The following is a 19,993-nucleotide window of genomic DNA, read 5'->3' as shown; positions in this document are numbered from 1 at the left end:
TACTGTTAATACTGTTTTTGCTAAATTTATGTAACTGTGACTCCATACTTAAAAACAGGCTATTTTAATTCCAGTGGAATTTTAAATCTAATTTAAATGCCTCTTGTTTAAATTTTAAGTTTGAGTTTAGTAAAATATACATTATTCTTGTTGTTGTCATTGTTAGATTGTTAATCACTGTGGATTTTATTCTTATTAGCAAGATAAATGCACACTTAGTTAGAGGTGGTTATAAACAAACATGCATTTCCCTTTTGAGAGCTCTAGACTTTCGGTTCTGAATGGTTTCTGTAAACCTGTAATACATCTAATTTAAGATCTTTTGTGTAATAAAAAGAAAAGAGTTTCTAAAAACTCTAGAGATCTTTAGGGTATTGTTCTCTATTCTTGTATGGAATTTGTATAGGGGGATCTCATAGTGAGCATAATATAATCAGCGAGGAATGTACACTTTTCAGAAAAAAAATACAAAGTTCACGAGTATTTAAAATATATGCTAAAATAATTGCAGATACCAATTTTGTGTGGTTAATGTGTCATTATTCAACTTCTCTTCAAATAAGTGTAACAATTTTGTAAAAGTCACAAATATTAATCTGTAAATGTACAAGTGTTTAACAAGTTTTCTTACACAGTTCTATTGAAGTATGTCTATCCACAGTAAGGTGAACAGGTATTGTCATTTGTCTGGATGGTGTATTTCTGGATAACGTAGAAAGCTTTTAGGTTTGTAATACCAGTCCACTGCACATTAGTGTACTCACAGATTTGAGTTAAAAAATACATATTAAACTCCTAAATACACTTTTAAGAGTCAACTTTTTGTGGAAGAGGAGAAATTGGAGTCAAAAAAGTGCAAGTGAGGCAGGACCTACACATGTACTTGATACTATTTATCTTACAGATAAATAAAAACTCTTCTTATAGAAGTCTCTCTGCAAGCTCCAAGGTATACCACCGTACTTCCCAGTAACACAAATGCATGTTTTTAGGGACTTTCTGCTCCTCAACAGAACTTCATGGACTAAGTTCTGTATTGCAGCCAGTTCTGGGCTCCCTCGTTCAAGAGAGACAGGGAACTTTTGGAAAGAGTCCAGCGGAGGGCTACGAGGATGATTAAGGGACTGGAACATCTCTCGTATGAGAAGAGGCTGGGAGACCTGGGTCTGGTTAGTCTGGAGAAGGCTGAGAGGGGACCTTATCAATGTCTATAAATATCTGAAGGGTGGCTGTCAGGAGGATGGAGCCAGTCTCTTTTCAGTAGTGCCCAGTGATAGGATGAGGGGCAATGGACACAAACTGCAGCACAGGAAGTTCCACCTCAACATGAGGAAAAACTTCTTTACTGTGAGGATGACGGAGCACTGGAACAGGCTGCCCAGAGAGGTTGTGGAGTCTCCTTCTCTGGAGACCTTCAAAACTGGACTGGCTGCATTCCACTGCAGCCTGCCCTAGGTGATCCTGCCTTGGTAGGGCGGTTGGACCAGATGATCTTCAGAGGTCCCTTGCAACCCCTACCATTTTGTGATTCTGTGCTTCTGTTAACACTCACCCACCTGCCCCAACCCAACAACAACAAAATAATTGTTGATACAGGCTTTTACTTGGGGCTTTGTGCCTTTGCTTATGACCTCCTCGTCAGCCAAAATTGAAACCCTTCTTGATGCTCTGGAAGCCCCCAGAACCCACGTCCTGTACCTGCAATATGATTTTCTTTGCCGATCTGGTGGAATAAGATATCCTTCAGCTTTTGAGTTCTTCTCTATTGAATCCTTACTTAAAGCAGCAGAAGAAAAAATAGCACTGCAGTTTTGTGCAGTGTAATACAAACATGAGGTAAAATGGGTAAAAGATGAAAAGACTTCCTAAAGAAGTGGATTTTAAAAAGGATTTTAAAAAGGAATTTAAAGTACAGGTTTTGCTTGGCAGATAAGAAAAAGGAAAGCTTAGTCAGTGAGAATAAGAATGAGGAATGTGTTTATGCATATTCGTTTTAAAGTCTGGCTGTCCTAATCAGCATCTGCCACAAATCTAATAATTGACTGTATTTTGTTGTTATTTCTGAGGAAATTCCAGGTAGTGGGAAATGGGACTGAATGACCAAATTTCATTGTAGTTGCATAATAGTGTTCAACAGAGTCTAAACCAAGATTGTGTGTGTGTGTGAGATCACATTGTGGTATTTGGAATCAAATATTTGGGAATTGAAAAGCATTTCTACCAGCCTACTAAACTAATCTCCAGCAGGAAAAGGAAGAAAAGTTATTTTTAGATTGGTTTCCTAACCGATATATCAATATGACACCCAAGCTGAATTTATACTTAATAACTACTATTAGCTGTTCTTTTAGTCCCGTAGTCAGTGTATGGGTATTCAGCAGCAAATCAGTATGTCTATATGGAAGTCATCAAAGCATGTGCTGGCTTTTGGCCAGCTGGGAGTTAGTTGAAGTAGAAGAGAGCTGGGAGAATTCTCTTACAGAAAGGGAATAGAAAGAACAGGAAAAGAGAAGGAATTAGGGGAGAGGGGAGGAGCTTAAAGTAGTTCCAGTAAGAAGGGAGAAGCAATACATCTTGCATGAGGAAATTTCAATACACTGTTTCTGAAGGAACCTGAGCTTTGCTAGTTCTGCTGCTCTCAGATAAACTTGGTTATTTTGTCACAAATAATCTAGCACTTTCTATATGCTGTATCTCTGTAGATATGCTGTAGAATGTTGATCAGATTAAAAACAAATGCAGTTTTCCTTTTTTTGTTCTCAGATAGATCCGTCTATTTATATGCATATATATCTCTAGCATATTCTGGTGAGTATCGGAGATTAAATTCTTCTGTTGCTGGAAGGAGAGACTCAGTCTTACGTTTTCGTTAGGTTCTCTTACTGTTTTTCCCTCCCTCCTTTTGAACACATTAAAACCAATTTAGTTTTCCTTTCCATCTTCGTAAAATATGGTCTTGGTAAAGTATGTTTGCTTCTGAAGGTGCAATAAGAGGTATGAATGTAAAAATCCTTCATAACCTGTATTGCCTTTCTGAGCCTCAGTAATGCAGCTAGCCAGCCGGTGTCCCTCAGGCACAGCTGGGCTGTAATAAATGGGCCAGTCCAATGTTCTTATGGCTGCTGCTCTGAACTACTCTGCTGAAGAAAAACCTGCATTCTTAAATATAGAGAAACTAGTAATACAGTCTAGATTTGACTACTGTCGAACTTCCCAGTTGTAGATTCCCTCTCAGCCCTGCCTCTTGTGGAGGAGACCAGAAGATGGGGTTATTAAGTAGCTATAAACTGTTCATTTTGTTTAAATTACTGGCTTCTTCCTGTTCTCAAGAACTGCTGGCGCATGCGCATCAAGGCGAAGTTTTGCTTTTCTCTCTTATCTTTTGCTGGTTGCTGTGTGGCAAGATTAGTAATCTAGTCCTACTAATTTACCTGGATTTATTGCTTAGGGCAGCTCTCAGAACCTCTTGAGACGCTTTGTATATTCCTTAAGACTGTAACTTCCACTTGTGACATCTCTTTTACAAATACGTTGAAGCTTTTTGTAAAGATTTGGAAAGGTAGAAGATCTATCATATCTGTAAGCAGTTGATGCTAATAGATTATTTATTTTCATTGTTTAGAAATAAAGAAATGTGACTTTTACATGAACACAGCCAAGTAATAGCTTTCTATCACTGGATTCCAAAATGCTCTTTCTTCTGCTAAATTAAACAGCGCTCTACTTTTAGATACCTCTTGTATTATAGATACTTAAAGTTGGTAAGCAAGTTATCTCTTAACCCTTTGTTATATAAATGAACTGGATTATAGTTTTATTATTTCTGTTTGAGAGGTACATTTTAGCTGTATGGTGCTCAGATGAGTTATACTGAGGAAGATGGGCCTATCTGTTTGATTGATATTTCCCATTGTATCAAGGCTGAGGTCATCTGAAAAAATTAATCTCTGATTTACAATGGAAGTAATAAATTTGGGACAATAAAAGTTCTTTAGAGAACCTACATTGTCTGACAATTTTCCACTTACAGTTTTCAAGATCTGTGTATTTAAACAGTTTTAATCCATGTAATGTAGAGTATTGATTTTGTATGGTGCTTGAAAATGTCATGCAAGATTAAATCTTATAGCAATCTAAGTGTACTATGACAATACAAGTTAATGTTATTAGCCAAACTTGTTATAGCATAAAAAATGGTATCGAGTTTAGTTGACAAGACTTACAAGTGAATGAATTATGCTATCATTTCTTAATTATTTACTGCTCAACCTTTCCAGAATTTATACTAGCTTGATGTCAGCCTGCCTGTAGTTTCTCAGGTTTGATCTTCATAAACAGGAACACCACACTGGGTTTTTGCAATTCTCTTGAGCTTGTAGAGTATTCCAAGATTTGTTAAAAATCTGTATTAATGTTTCAGTGAATTCCTTTTGCTTTAATTGCTGTCCAATGTCTTTAATACTTTTGGGGTATAAATTATCTCTGGATTTTAATAAAATGTCCTCCTTTTTCCTAAATTGAGAATTGTTAAATGCTTATTCTTTCCCAATTACATTTTAAGAATTTGTTCTTATTTTCTTAAGCCCTGGTGGTTGTGGATTTTTATTGATACTTTGGTCTTCCTCTTACTCATACACTTTTCTTTGCTAATAACTTCCACTTTAGTGATCTGACTGGCGTATAGCACAGAGACTGCGCTTGTAGCATTACTAATGGACCTTTGTTTTCTGGTTAGAGATCAAATATGAAGTGTTTGCAGTATGTTCATGAACACATCCGGCTTTAATATGCTGTCTTGTCTGATCCAGAGCTTATAGATACTTCCCTATAAGTATGGATAGGACCAGCTGTCCTGAGATTGAGTGAAGCAATGTCAGGAAAAGCCATGATTTAACCAACCTTCTGTTGACAATAACTCAGGTTTTATTAGTAAACTTTCCGGTTTGGGAATGTAGTTATACTTTCAGCTATTTTTTAAGTGCCATGACACCCTAATGCCAAAAAAATTACACTCTCTCTTTCTGTATGTTCACTTGGTAAGGAATTTATGGCCTTCAGGTATGGATGCATCATTAGTATAAGGGATATCACTGTAAATGTTGAATTTTGAACTGTTTTTTTGCCAGCCTCCTTAGCTTGGCTATGCTGTAATTCTGCTAGAAGTGGAGCAAATTATGCCTGATTGCTTCATAAGATGTGTGTCCAGCAGTGAGAAAATCACCTGTGTTCCAGACTTGCATTGTCTGGATGCTGTCCCACCTTTCTGGCCTGAAAGGCTTTTTTTCTCTATTATCTGTTAATAATTTTCATAGGTATTTTTTATTTGTCAAAGGTAGTCCAGGATATGGAGTACAATTTATTTAGAAATCTGACAAAGAAGAGAGGCCTCACTTTACTGAAAATAATGTTATTTCTTCAAGGTAGCTGAATATTATATTTTAAATGAAATATTAAGTATTTTTCAATTTGGATTTGTGTGTTTTATTTATTAGGGAGTTTTTAAGTTAAAGCAATTAAAAAATTGATGAAATAGTCTTCTAAGGCATAATGCTGACCATATCATACCATTGAAAAGGCAAGAAAATCTCTAAATGTGTAGCAATTTAGCTGATGAACTTACAAGGTATTGCCTTACCTAACATGCTTACTACTAGTGACTGCTTCCATTTTAGATCTCGTGTAATCATTTCCATAATTTTCCACCTGAGAGTAGGGAAAGTAATATTCAGTAAGCACTTACTATCCTGAAAACGGTGAGTTGAATTTATTTTATTATGCAGAGGACAGTTTCAGATATATGAAATATTAGAAAAAAAAAATACTTAATGATTGATGTAAAAACCAATGCTGTTCTGAAATATACACCATCACAGAACTTGCTTTTCATTATTTTGGTTTTTTAAAATTAAGAATGATACTGTGACATACTGCCTCTAAATGATACTCCGGAGTACCTACTGAAGACCGTGCTGAATATTTTTTTTAAATAAAGCAGAAGTCTGCTTTAATTTTTCTGCCTACTTAATTTGTGTATATCAAAGTGTTATCTTCAGAGTAGGCAAATTAGAAGTATACAGTTGATTCCTGTTAGAGTATAAATGTTCTTTGAAACTTTCTCAAGTTTTTAATTCTAATACCAAATCTATTACATAAACATTTAAAACTTAACCCTCTGTGTTGAAGATGAGTCCTAAGAGTCATGGAATATTGAACTCTTTGGGCCTTGTTGGAAATGAAACCTCTGTAATTTTAATTGTGTAAACTTTCACATTAAAATTACTTCTGTGTTTCGAGAAGGTGAATCTCTCTAGGTTTCTTAACGACCATTTGAGATGATGAGGGTCTGACAGTACCTTTTACTGAGAGTTTTAGCTGTTGCAATCTAATTTTTGCAGAGTACAGTAAGCCCAACAAATTTAATAAGGATTTTGAAAATTGATTATTTTTTAGGAGTTCTGTTTTTGTACAGCATGTATATAGCTATACAAAATGCTATATGTGCATAGCATTTTTGACTGCACCGTATATCTGAAGCCAATCTTTTTCTTTTTTTTCTTTTCATTAATATATCCTCTCTTAGAGAGCTAAATGATTAGACACTGATTATGATACTGTCATTCCTACTTCAATTTCTGTAAGCACAAAGTATGTGTTACTAATCAAAAAGGTATTTCATTAGTTTTAGAATTTTTAAATTATTCTTTTAGAAATGGGAACACTGACAATGTAATAATTTTAAAATCTAATTGCTTTCACCTGTTAAAACAAGTAAAATGCACAGTGGTGGAAAATATGTGTGTCTTAGAATGGAAAATACTTGAACGCATACCCTGAAGTATAGGACTTTTTTTTTTTCTGTCTGAGGGAAGTGTCTGATTTGTACTGCTACATCTTCTCAAAAGTCTGCATGGCTTTTGAAAGCCAACGATTCTGCAGCGTACGATATTTCAGGCTAGCAGCTACTGCCGAGTAATGAGGCATGGGAGCAGCTGGTATTGGTTTATTTCAGAAGCTTTGTGTCTGATTCTATTAGCCTACCTACAGATGTAACTGCTCTTTCCACTGTGTGATCTAAACATAGAGCAAATAATTCATAATTTTAAAATAGTTAAATGATCATTTTTGCATTTTGTTTGAAGTTTATTGTGTGAGGCTAATAAATGGTGAACTAAATTGTGAGTTGCTGCTAAAACTAAAGCAATTCTTAACTAAGCAAAAGAACAGGAACTTTTATCGAAAGAGAAGATGAATGTTTGTCACTGAACCCTACTGAATATAAACAAAGAAAAAGATTACCTAATAGTCTTGTAATGTATTTGAAGTACAGTCTGCTATTTGTTTGGGGAGTTGAATGGAATATATGTCTTAAAATATTTCAACATCAGTAGTGGTCTTTTCCAATGGGTATATCTTAACATTACTAAATTACTGTATCTTTTTTTTTCCTACTCAAGACTCATTATTATACTGTAAGACAAAAATAATTGAAGCTTTTTTATTTGCCTGTGATGCATCTTGGAGCTAATTTGTACATATGATGAATTGTCTTACAGGGAATTTTATTCTCTTGTAAATTATTTATTTATTTATTGCCCAGTTTGTGTTAGTTAAGTGAATAATAGCGCTATCTGTAATACTTAATTCACCTTTTAACTGTAAAGACTCAGTGCCAGAGAGCTGAGTTATCCAGACAATCAAAACAAATTTCACAAAACAAACCTTGCCCCATGCACAAAATAAGTAATATGAGAGTTTAAAATACTATCATTTTCTTAAGCTAGAAAGAAAGTATATTTTAGATGTTCCAATTGTATAATTGTTCTCCTTAGGTTTTGGGTTTTGTTTGTCTCCAGAAGTGGACACTGAATGGAGACAATAGTTTGAACCTAATGTTTTTTAAATGTTAGCACAACATGAAAGTGATACTTTTCTTAAAGCTGAAAGGCTCTATAATATGTTCTACTTTTTAAATTATTATTTCCTCACTACTGCTATCTGAAAATTGCTTTTTAAAGAAGTTGCATTTACGGTGCATCTGAATTCAGATTAATTGCATGTACCAATTAATGAAATAGAGCATATGACACTTAAAATAAGAAATAATACAGTTTAAGAATTAGATATATATGCATATTGCTTTCTAAGACTATGTCTTTTGTATATTTAGTTTTTCAGATACATTGGTTAACCTGAGTAGTTTTAAGGTGGAATTGGATCAGTTTATAGAGGAAAATACACAGTTTATGATAGCAGGAGGTTTGAAGGTGCAGATAATCCTTATTATCCTCTGTCCATAACAGGTTGACTTCAGGTTAATAAACTATTGTTTTTAATTACTAATATGTGGAGCTAGTAACATCCTTGCTTATTTTTGGTAAGAAGTAACAAAATACCTTTTTCAACTTGATTAAGCAGAGTGCATGTACTATTAGTTTAATTTTGAATTGGAATAACGTCAGAGTAAGATACAACCTCCAGCACACAGAAAATCAGTAATTGTCAACACTATCTTTTCAAGGAGTGAAACTGAGTGATTGCCACAGAATTTTTTTTCAGCTTATTATACTCGACTAGCACTTCCTTGAGCTTAAATTTCTCTGTATGGTGTGTTGCTTGTGGTCTTAGTGGCCTCTAGTTTAAAATCCTTAGCCCTCAGTCTGGTCATCCAGTGTTGATTGGTTCTGGCCTCATTCCACTGTAGGTGGTTTCAATAAATTCTCTCAGGCTTTATGACAAAAATTGTTCATAAAGTAATTGGGAGATTTCCTCAGAGCACTCTACATCAAAGGATGCTTAATTGTCCCGGCCATGCAAGAAGAAAAACAAGATGTGAAGTGCTCAGTTTAATTAGGCCACAACTTTATTAACTCAACTGGGAGCACTACCCAGCAATAAATGCAGGTCATTGTTCTTTCCTTGATCATTCCTGGTTCTGGAGAACTGCCGTTCGCTTCCTTTTTCTAGCCCCAGAGATGGGACCTCACGGTTCTTCCTTGTACGAGGACTAACTTAGGGAATATGTGAAAGAGGGATTTGTCCCTTTGATACCACATATAGATAGTCATGCAGCTTTCACTTGCCTGTCCAGTAACTTTCTCTTAACTCTTTGTTTAAGACAAATATTCAGGAAGGCAATTCAGAAAAATTTTAACTAACGCTATTTTGAAAAGGATGTTCATACAGTGAAAGAAATAGATGAATTGTTATTTTAAGAGCATGAAGATGGGCAGCAAAAATGTTCCCATGTGTATGTGCTGTTTTCTGCAGCATACCTTAAAAGCAGTACTTTGCTGTTTTTCCTTAAGACTCTGTATAAGCAATTTAAGTCATTTTATACATGGCAGATGTAGCTACATCCCCAGTGCAAGGCTGTGCTTTGCAACAGATAGTGCATTGCAGTGTATGAGCTGTGATTCTCCAGGCATGGCGAACAAGGTGATTGATGTTTCTGGGAAGAAGCTACTGTGCAACACTCAGCTGATACAAAAGCGCCTGTGTAAGACTTGAGTGTTCAACTTCTCAGATTGGCTCATATTAAAAGTATCATCAGGTTTTACTACTTCCTTAAAGAGAAAATCATTTGTATGTCTACAATTAGTGAAGCTCTTCCATCATGTAAAAACAAATATCTGTTTTATCATGCCTCTCCTGTTCCTAAAGAGGATGCAAAAAGTAAGTGCCAGTAATTTCTGAAGAGATTCCTGAGCCATTTCAATAGACCAAGTAGACCCTCTAAGCGATACAGCTGTGCTTCTTAGCATGTACCTTAGAACTTTCCACATTCTACTTTTAATAAACAATCAAACTTTTATACCAAACATTTTCTATAAACCCACATTTTCTAATTAAAAGTTTGTTTTGTGGAAGGAACTGCAGGTGGTATAATTAGTGGAATATATTTTAATGATAAATCTTCCTTGTCCTATTTTTTTTTAATAACAAAAAACGTCCTATGCATTTGAGATGCTCCCTATGGGTTGTATATAAGAGCTTGGTTAATTAGCTAATCAACTTACCCACCTTACCTTTTTAAATGTGTCCTGTTTCACAGGTGTAGTCTCAAATTTTATTTGGGATAGAGGAGACAAATAAAGCATGTAGTGCTCACCCTGGCCTGCACAAAAGAGATTTTGGGCTGTCCTTTGAATGTGGGTTTCTTAACGGGCACATCAGTCACAGCTCTCAGCCTCTGGTCAGACTGCCTACCTTCGAGCTATCCCTGTGTCTCTTACATCAGGCCTTTCCAAAGCAAAATAGCCTAGATGCTACAGCATGACTAAAATACTGTAAAGTCTCAGTGTGTTTCTAAAAAAAAAACTTGCAGCCTCTTAAGACTATCCTTTCCTTCACTTGCGATTTATTTGGTTTTGTCCTCTTTTTTAAAGGTTGCAGTCAAGTATATGGGTTTTGTAGTACTGGTTTTCTGCCTTTCTTTTCCTTTGCTTTATTTCTGCTCTATAATTCCAGTTGTTTTGAAGTTCTTATTCTAATATGTGGTGAGCACTGACCAAACCCGCAAGTGTTCTATGCCCTTCCTTTTTATGTTCTGTCTAAAAAGATCTTTAGTTTCTGTTCTAGGTGATCGACTTGTAGCGTCATTCACCTATTCAGGGAAGACGAAATCATATTAGTGATTCTGTGAATATCATATGTAGCATTAACTTAAACCCCTCTTTAGGCTTCTAGTTGTTGATCAATGTCAAGAACTTTGTTTACATTGAAAAGGCTTTGGGATTTTTTTGGTATGTTTGGTATTTTCTTTTTCTTTTTTCTTCTTTCTCAGAATAAGACATGGTCACACATAGCAATTTGCAATTTAATTAATTTGCTTTAATTTACCGTAAAAGTTAAATGATTTTATCTGGGAGTCATTTACACTTGTATCGTTTTCATGACTACACCTGTATTACGAGTTTAACTTTTCACTCTTGTTATTTTTCCTCTGCTTTGTAACACCATATTCATCCACACATGCAGTAACTTCTTGGCATGTGTCCTCTATACCGTTTTTTAATTCTTTTGACTGAGTTAGTGTCTGTTTGAGTAATGACATGCAGTTAGATATTCCTCGGTGTTCTCGGTTTAGGATGATCTCACACACTTGCATTCCCATTGTGCACTGGCTACCCAAGGTACCAACATGTTTTGCTGTCTGAAGAGACTAGCACACCCAAGCTCATCTGAACAGCCATTACTAAAATGTTGACTACTAAAAGGGTTTTGAAGAACCCTTGTATATTCTAAATTTTTGTTATGGTTTGGCCAGTGTAGCTGCTAGTCAGAACAACAGGAGCATATTTTACTGTAAAAGGCAAGAAGAGGAGAGTTTCCAAAACATCCTCATGTTGTGACAAGATGGATTGTACTTCTTTCAAGGAAGGTAGCCAGTGATAAAGCATTTGGATCCAGTCCTAGATTCACCCAAGTTACTCTAAACATTGGTAAGCAAGGGATTATTCTGGACCTTGTCAGCACAGTTCAGGTTCTGGAAATGCCATCCAAAATGACAGGGAACAAATTGCTGAAAAGACACGTCTGGGAGTAGGTGTTGTGTGGCCTCTGTTGCTGAGTGCAGTCATATGAAATTGATGTTAATTGTGTGCCCCTTTCTGCCTGCTCAGATTTCTTCTCCACTTCTTCCTTATTCCCTAATATCATTCTCAAAGTGCCCCCTCTAGACAGTGGGTTTCTCTGAAATGCCAGAGACCTGCAGCACTGACCAACATAATTGCCTTTCTACCTGTTTTTCCTATGGTGCTGTCCTCTTGACTTCATTTTCCTGAGATCCAAAATCATACATTTTAATCCAAGATTTCTAGCATCATTTTCATCTGCTAAGAAGAAGAACAAAATCAATTGTAAAATCAGCTTGATCACCACCTTGAGCTTCTAGCTACTTTTTAATTTTATGAGGTATGTAATCTCCAAGTATTCTGCAATATCTGTATAGCTTACAAGGTATTTGTGGCTACTTTTACCCAGATCCTTAACACTGACTCATTGGATTCAATGCAATTACAAAAGGTGGTATTTTGTATTTTATTTTGTGCTAATCTGCTGTGAATAAGGGAAATGCATTGCTCTGTGTTGCGGAGCAGTACCTTTTTTCTGGAGGCTTTATTTCTCCTCCAGACATGCACTAGCCTTATTTTTTCTGACTGGAAAAAGAGCTTCTGTCCCTATGAACAGTGTTGACACGAATGGAGTTACGGCTATTCCTGTCATGTCTGGTATTCCCCATTTACCCTCTGCTTCACTGGTTTATGAAGAATTTTACCAGCTGCTTTGACAGAAAAAAAAAAAAAGAGGATGTACATAGCATATCTGTTTTCCAGAGTAGCTGAAAAATAACAGTGGATTTAGTGATGCTCTCTTTATGAAGTTGCATAATTATGAAAAATACCTGAATAGGTAAATGCTCCCTTTGCAGGGTATCTATGCAAGGTAAAGACCCTCACAAATTTGTGAAGAAGTGGAAAGACATTCTAAATTATTACCCAGTGAGGAAAGAAAAAACCAAACCCATTGCTGATTAGGAAACCTCACGTGAGGCCAGAGTGTAATGGTGAATATGAATGTACTGTCCTCAGTGTATAAGATGTACTGTATAAACGTTTTCTTACACATCGGTATTATTAGGAGGTGGTAGTAGTCACTCCATGGTAGATGTGAGAATGGTTCTTGTATTTTTTAATTTCTCGTTGGTGTACAGACTTAGAACCTATGGCAGAAAAAGCTCTGAAGTGCTGAGTGGAGACATTAATGCTGACAGATGTGAATGTATGTAAGGAAAACTGTGGATTTGGGTGGTGTGGGAAAAACCTGTCATTGGAAGCATGCAAGGAGGATTTTTACTGTCTGATACACTCTACAGAGAGTGTCACTATTTTGAGGAACTAATACATATTTCCTCGTATATGGTTCCTATGTGCTGACATTTCTTTTGGAGTCTTTTGCACTACTCTCCCAAAGACGCTTTTTGCTCTTCTTTCTCCCTTTTCCTAAAGTTCACTTTTATTTGGATTGGCCAAGAGTTCACCAGCTCTTAAAGTCCCTGGCCATGAATCCCATCAGTATTTGTTCCAAGGGGACAAACCCCAATACAAGTAGTTGTTCCAACAGCAGCTCTGTACCAGTGGTGGTATAGCATTGCTTTTCCTCTCATCTGTTTTGTAATATCAGTCCTATGACTTATTTGACATAGGACCTATTAGTCCTATGACTAATTCTCTGATCTAGATAAAGGTAAGATGCTTTCCCTCTTGTTTTCCCCTTTTATAACGTTCTTTACTAATACTAGTATGGTAATGGAAGATAAGCAGAAAGTATTACCTCATAGGTTTTTCTTAAAGTATGCTATTCTTTAACTTAGGCAGAGAGAGACCGTTGTAGTTTCTGCAGTCCCACGTTGATACTGGGGAGCCCCTAACAGTTAATCAAACATTGCTTGCGGTAGCAAAAAATTACACTTTTTTATTGATCTGAGCTCTGATAGGGGTCAAAGAAGTAAGTTTATCGGTCCAAGAGCCTCCATGACATTTAAGTAATTGTAACCATAAGATATAATACAATGAGTCATAGTATTCTGTCCACTGTTAAGTCCTGTTACCCTTCTAGTGTGATCTTGAATAGTCACAAACATTGGGCACTTGACCTCCTCAATGATAATTATGGATATTGCTTTTTGAGGTAGCAGTTTGTGTTTTCTTCTTCATGCTGATAGCTGTTTTCTTAGAGTTAGCTGGACAGAAATGACTAGGAAAGTCAGCTTTTGATCCTAATGTATTCTAGGTAATCTTTGTTCTTTATCATTTTCTCAATTAACCTAGTAGTGTTAGCAGGTGGAATTGAGTATTAATGCCTCATAAAGTAAGGCATTCCACTAAAATTCTCCCACAGAATTAACGATTTGTTATCGTTATCCATCCATTGCTTCTTGAAATAGAATACTGTGGCATCATGTATCGTCTTGGCATGCTGAGTTGTGGTAAAAAAATGAGAATTTTCTGGTGGGATTATTTAACAAACATTTGTGTAATATTTATTTTGCATATAATTGTGTAATATTTATGTAGGAGCTTGCTGTTCTTTGAAGCCTCTTAAACATTTCACCGTTGCATTTTGTTATATCTTCATATTGCTATTATGTTTTTCCTGTTGTTACCCACAATAGATAAGCTTTATGAAAAAACGGGTCTCTAAGAAGAACCCTGTTACATTGAAAAATCTCTGCAACTGGGCTCTGCCCGTGTATAACACTGTTTAAAAGATCTAACAATACTGAAGATCTGATTGTCTTCAGTCTTTGCCACTTTTAGGTAAAGCTTTCAAGATGAAACTCAAATTCATTGTTAGTTGCATTTCAGATATTCTTTGTTAGTTTTTCAATTTCATCAGGAAGTAGGAAATTGAAAACTCCTGTTTATAAGCCTTTAGTATCTGCTCAGCTTTCTAATTCTGGCAGCTGGATTTGAATATGATCATAGAAATTTTGCTGTTCTAAGGCATAGAAACCAGTCTTATTTCTAAAAAAACCCCCACATCTATATGAGCAGTAGAAGCCACGTGAAATCGCTGATGCAATTGTGGCACAGCCTTTATTTTGGTGGGTACATTAATAAAACCATTGTCTTCCTTTTTCATTAAAAGTGGAGCAACTTCAGATGGCTGAAGCTCTGTCACATTTGGAGGAAATGGCCCAGAAGATATTGATGGTTTACTGACAGGGAAAATATGATCATGCAGATCTTTTGTTACGAACCTGGACTAGTAAAGTGACATACAAATCTCACTTGTGTTTTCTTAAGCAATATGTTTGTATCTATGAAAAACAGAGATGCATATTTAAATAGGGGAAACAAGAAATACTATAGGCTGGCACATGAGAAAAAATGGAGGACAATTTCATTGTCCTACATGTAACTGGGGCTGAATAGTAAATTCTTGAAATCTATATTAATTTTTGGTAAAAAGGAATACAAGGGAGATGTTACTTTTCTACAAAAAAGGTTCATTTGAGGAGCTGTAATTTATATGTGGCACTGTCAGACATATATGGACCAGTTTCTTTTTATATTCAGTGCATACCAGTTTTAATTATTTTTATCCATGCTGTCCAGCTGACAAACCTGAAGACATCTTGAATAAGGTTCAGGTCTCAGACTGAGGCACCTAAATATACATGCCCACTCATAGGTGTCTGCGCTTGCAGTAGGTGGCAAAGCTTCAATCTGTGATACATGGAGCTCCGTCAAACTGAGTCTGAAGAGTGAGTTTGCCCGCCTTTAAGTAGGTGTCTAGAGTGGGATTTATTTGTCTAAACAAAGGTTTCTAATGTCACTAAAGATGCTTTTACATACCTGAGATGTCCACAGGCAGTTAGTAGATCTGACACAAGACCTACTGGAGACCTCTGTCCTTCTGGATTGGCAGCTAAAAATTGGTATGATACCCTAGATCATCTAAAATAGCAACAGATGCCTACTTACCTACTGGCCTACAATCTTAGTTAGGCAACTAAGAGCCCTTGTGAATGGGCAGTTTTGTTTCTTCTAGGCTCCATTGACTGTACAGACTGTACAGACTGTAGATAATTATAAACTGAGTATACATGCAAGGACCTAAATTTCAATGTTTTAATGTCAAGCTAAATCCTGCCTTTGTACTTTTCTATGAAAATATGAAGTCCAAATAATACAGGAAGTTTTTTCCCTGGTATATAAGAATATTCTAAATCTACATTAGTTATTGCTAAATTGGCAAAACATGTTAAGGATATTTGTCCATGATGCAAGACTAAGGTTTATCTATACAAAATAGATCAGAAAGATGCAACTCAGGTATCAGATTTTATTGTGGTGAAGAAATGCTAAAGAACAATGCACTGTCTTTTTTTGTTCTAGTTGTAATGGAAAGTGGTGCAATCTCAAATTGAATTTTTAGGTAACTGTTGAGAAATACTAACTTCTAAAGACAATCCCTGGACTCTGCTTACCTTTGTTAGGATCAAATACCACCTTCTGATGAAGTTCTTTAAAAGCAGCCTAAAGAAAGCCTCTCTATCACCTCATCTAGACTTTTTCCTAGACAATTTTCTGACCTTTCTCTTCCATCGAAAGGAAGAGGTGATCATGTGCATTCTTAATCTCAATGGCCAGCTTCAATCCATTGCCATATATAGTAGTACAAAGGGATATGTTTCCAGCTCCTTTTTGATTTTGTAAGATTTCATTCACCTCTTCATATTACAAAAATGTGGATTGTAAGTAGTTTAAATTATTTTAGAATCTGTGCAGGAAGCAAATAAATAATGGTGGGGAGAGTGAGAGGAAACATGATTAAGACTCCTGCTATTGTTAACATAGCCACCATATTGGCCAGTCTGTTTTAAGATAATGCTTTACTTTAGTCTTTTAAAATATATTCTCTTTAGATTTTAGTATTGGGCAAGAATAATTTAGGGTTTATGATAGCAATGCATTGTTTTGGAAGGGTGGTTTCTCACTTTTGTTAATATTATTTCCAAAGAAAGCAGGTTCTACTATTCCCAGTTTGCAAATGAAGAAACGTGACTTCATTTAGCTGGCATTACATGGTAGCCAAGTCACTTCTCCTCTGTTTGGATAGCACCTAGGACACTGTGATTGCTTTCAAGTGTAAATAATTTCATAGTTTATAATGGATGTTGTATGCATTCTTCAGTTCTGATGCTATTCAGGAGTTGTTCCACAATCTGTAGCAGTTTTGATGATACTACCCTATAAAAAAAAGGAATTCCAGTTCATATAGTCATGGATAGTTCAGTCAATAATTTCCCTATTAAATGAATGTATTCTGGGGACATATCTAAAAATTGTGACCACTAATAGAGATTAGGTTCATTTGTAAAAAAAGTTAGTATCAGAAGCTTATAAATTATTTCAAAAAAATAAAACACTATCTTTCAACCTGTGTTAGCAAAGAGGGTTTTTAGCAGTATAATGGGTATTAATTTGGGGAAAAAGAGGACATGTTTGTTTTAATCATCTGGATACCACACTGTCCTTGAAGATGGACCAAATGCCATTCAGATTGCCTTCTGTGAGATATGTGGTAAGATGCTAGATAGAAGGTTTATCCAGTTAGATAAATTCTGTGTTAGGTCTTGCTTTTCCACAACTTTAAATAAGCCAATAAGTAATGTTTTCAATAAAGATGCACATATTTTAAAGCCAGAAGGGAGTGAAAGGAATAGGAACTCTAGGATAAATGACTGGGATGGGAAGGAGGAAGGAGATAAGAGGGGAGAGAGGAGAGCTAGAAGTGAAAGTGGAAATGCAAAATAGGAAAGAATCACTTGTTAATATGTCCTTCAGTATTAAGTAATTTTTTTTCAGAATAGAGAAGTAACTGAATAAAACAGGAGACTAAAAGAAAAGCAGAGTGAGAAAATTAGACAAAAGAGGAGAATGAAATTAAAGGGAATGTGGGCAGTGTAAGAGAAAAGAAAATGAATTCTCGGATCAACAAACAGTTGGATATGTATAAACAAAACTCTAATATACAGAAAGAAAAACAGAGATAATGAAGTAAAATAATAGAAAGATGCGAGGCTAACCTGAGATAGAATTTCTCATTTCTGTACTATAGGCTGCACAGATTTCTGTGTGTTTAGTTTAGATCTATGTAAATTTGTTGCGCTCTAAAGGAGAGCCATTGCTCTTGTGACTTGGTTAAAATAGTTGGACGTTCTTGTGCAGGCAGGTGGGCAAAGTGGGTTTGCAAATTACTTGCCAGGGTGGCAGGTAATCCCCCCCATCTTAATTTCAGGGCATTTATTCTTGCATCACCAAAGCAACTTCTCAGCTTTTTGACAAAGTACAGTAATAGTTACAATATTTGATACATCATTTTTTGAAAGAGCATATTGGCTTCTAAGTAGCAGGAACTTGATAGTCTGGTGAATTTTTTCCTATCTCTACATTCTATTTAAAGACATCAGTTAGATCTTGAATGTTGTATAATATTCAGCTAAAGGGTCTAATTAAAATAGTGTGTGAATGTTTGTGGAATATAATGCAGCGGCCTGTATCGGTATTCTAACAATACCTGTAAACGAAGCACATAGGGTTTTTTGGAGAATAACATTCCTTCAGACTACATACATCAGACTTACCCAGCCTTAACTTCCATGAATCAATTCTAGATATAGTGGAACTTCTTCCTTCAAGATGTAGCTGTCCGTCCTCTCCAATCCCCAAGTGAATAAACAATGTTTGCCCTGTGCATCTCTGTTCCACTCCGCTGGAAACACACAGTAACGTTCTCAAAACAGTCACAGGGACAGGAGGCAGTCAGGGAGGTAGGTGGTATTCAGCGCTCAAGTCTTTGATCAGACTATGGTGGTGGTGTCTCTTGCTGTGGTTCATAGAGTGCCTGTATCAGGGAGGCCTCTCAGATGATTCTTCCAGCCACTTGTAGTAAAAATACCAATGAGAATGAAGATAACAACATCCCGTTTGTTCTCATCCATATTTACTAGTAGAATTACTAAGCTGCTAACTGAGTGTATGTGATGTTGTAATTATAGTTGTCAATACTGTCTTACAGATGACTTTCTCAACGAAGCCTAACTAATCTTAACTAATCCTTTGCTAGTTTTCCTAACAGGCAAGGGCAACTTTTTCTAGCTGCTTATTTCCTGTAACTTTATATTTCTTAATTAAAAAGTTGCTTTCTTCATGATGTTGTTGACCACAAAAAGATTAAAAGTCAGCTCCTTCCTTCTCACTGAATGAAAAAGTCCACATGCCCTTTCTAAATTTCCTTCTGAGCTGGTATACTATTTTCAGTTTAATGAGACTGGTAGTGCTATTTCATCTTTTTCATGCTCTGCTTAGGCCTTTAGCATGAAGTACTCTCTGGTGTTATCTGCAATGGACTGAGACAATAGTTACAGAGTGCAACCAACGCTTTTTTTCAGATGCATGCTGATGGTATTCTGACTGGAAGAAACACTTCTTAAGGAAGTTCTTCACTGCTGAGTTTCACACAAGTGGAAGATGCTTGGGTGTATTCACTTGAGTTAATCTGGTGCAGGTGTGAACAAAAAGAGGTCGTATCTGAGCTACCATGTCCTTGTTAGCTCTGATTGTATTGCTAAGGCGTGGGGAGACGTAACTAGCTGTTCTTTATGCTACAGTAAGCGTAGTTGTTCACAGTGAGCTGTAGGAGAGCGTACACATGAGATTGTTCCTTGATTGATGCTGTAAGATTGGTTGCAAATGCCAAGAGATTTGCCTGGCTTTTGTCACAGGAAGTGTACTCTTCGTTTTCTTAAAGATAAAATAGAAGTTAACAGTTAACTTTAACAGCGGGGAATAAAACATGTTCTGTACCATAATGGTCATCATGTTACTTACATACTTTATCTCATCCCCATCCTTAATTTGTCTTGTCTTCTTATGACAATTTTTCTGGAGCAGAGATCTTTCTCATATGTTTTAATTCATCTGTGACCATATATGCAGAGTTTTCATACACTGTTATTCTACAACTGCTGCTGTACCTTTTTTAGTTAAGATTGCTGCCAGATGGGTGATGTTCTCCTGCATCTTGCCAGTTACAGCTGTGGCATATTAAAGCAATCTAGTGTTTCTTCTGAGGCTGACACAGCACCCATCACTCAGCACCTACATGTCATGGTATTTCAATCCAACAGCTTTGTTTGGGACAATAAAGTTTCAAGGTGATGGCACTTATCTAGGTGGAGGCATGGATGCATACCCTTGGACTTGGCTATCTTAAGGGTCCGCTGTCAGTCAGTGACCAAAGAGAAGAAATGTCTCTGCACCTCTTACTTTGGGATTGTATTAGTTTGCATTCCTGACATGCTTATGGCATTTGGAGTGTTTCAAAGCCGTGAGAATAATCTTGCAGTCCTTCACTGATGTGAACAACCATTACCCCTATCTCGTGGGTTAGAACTTAAATCTGTGAGATGAATAGGCTGGAC

The sequence above is a fragment of the Phaethon aethereus genome (genome assembly GCF_964289735.1).
Source record: "Phaethon aethereus genome assembly, chromosome: 1".
Lineage (NCBI taxonomy): Eukaryota > Metazoa > Chordata > Aves > Phaethontiformes > Phaethontidae > Phaethon > Phaethon aethereus.
The sequence above is the reverse complement of the archived record's forward strand: the minus strand, read 5'-3'. Positions refer to the sequence as shown.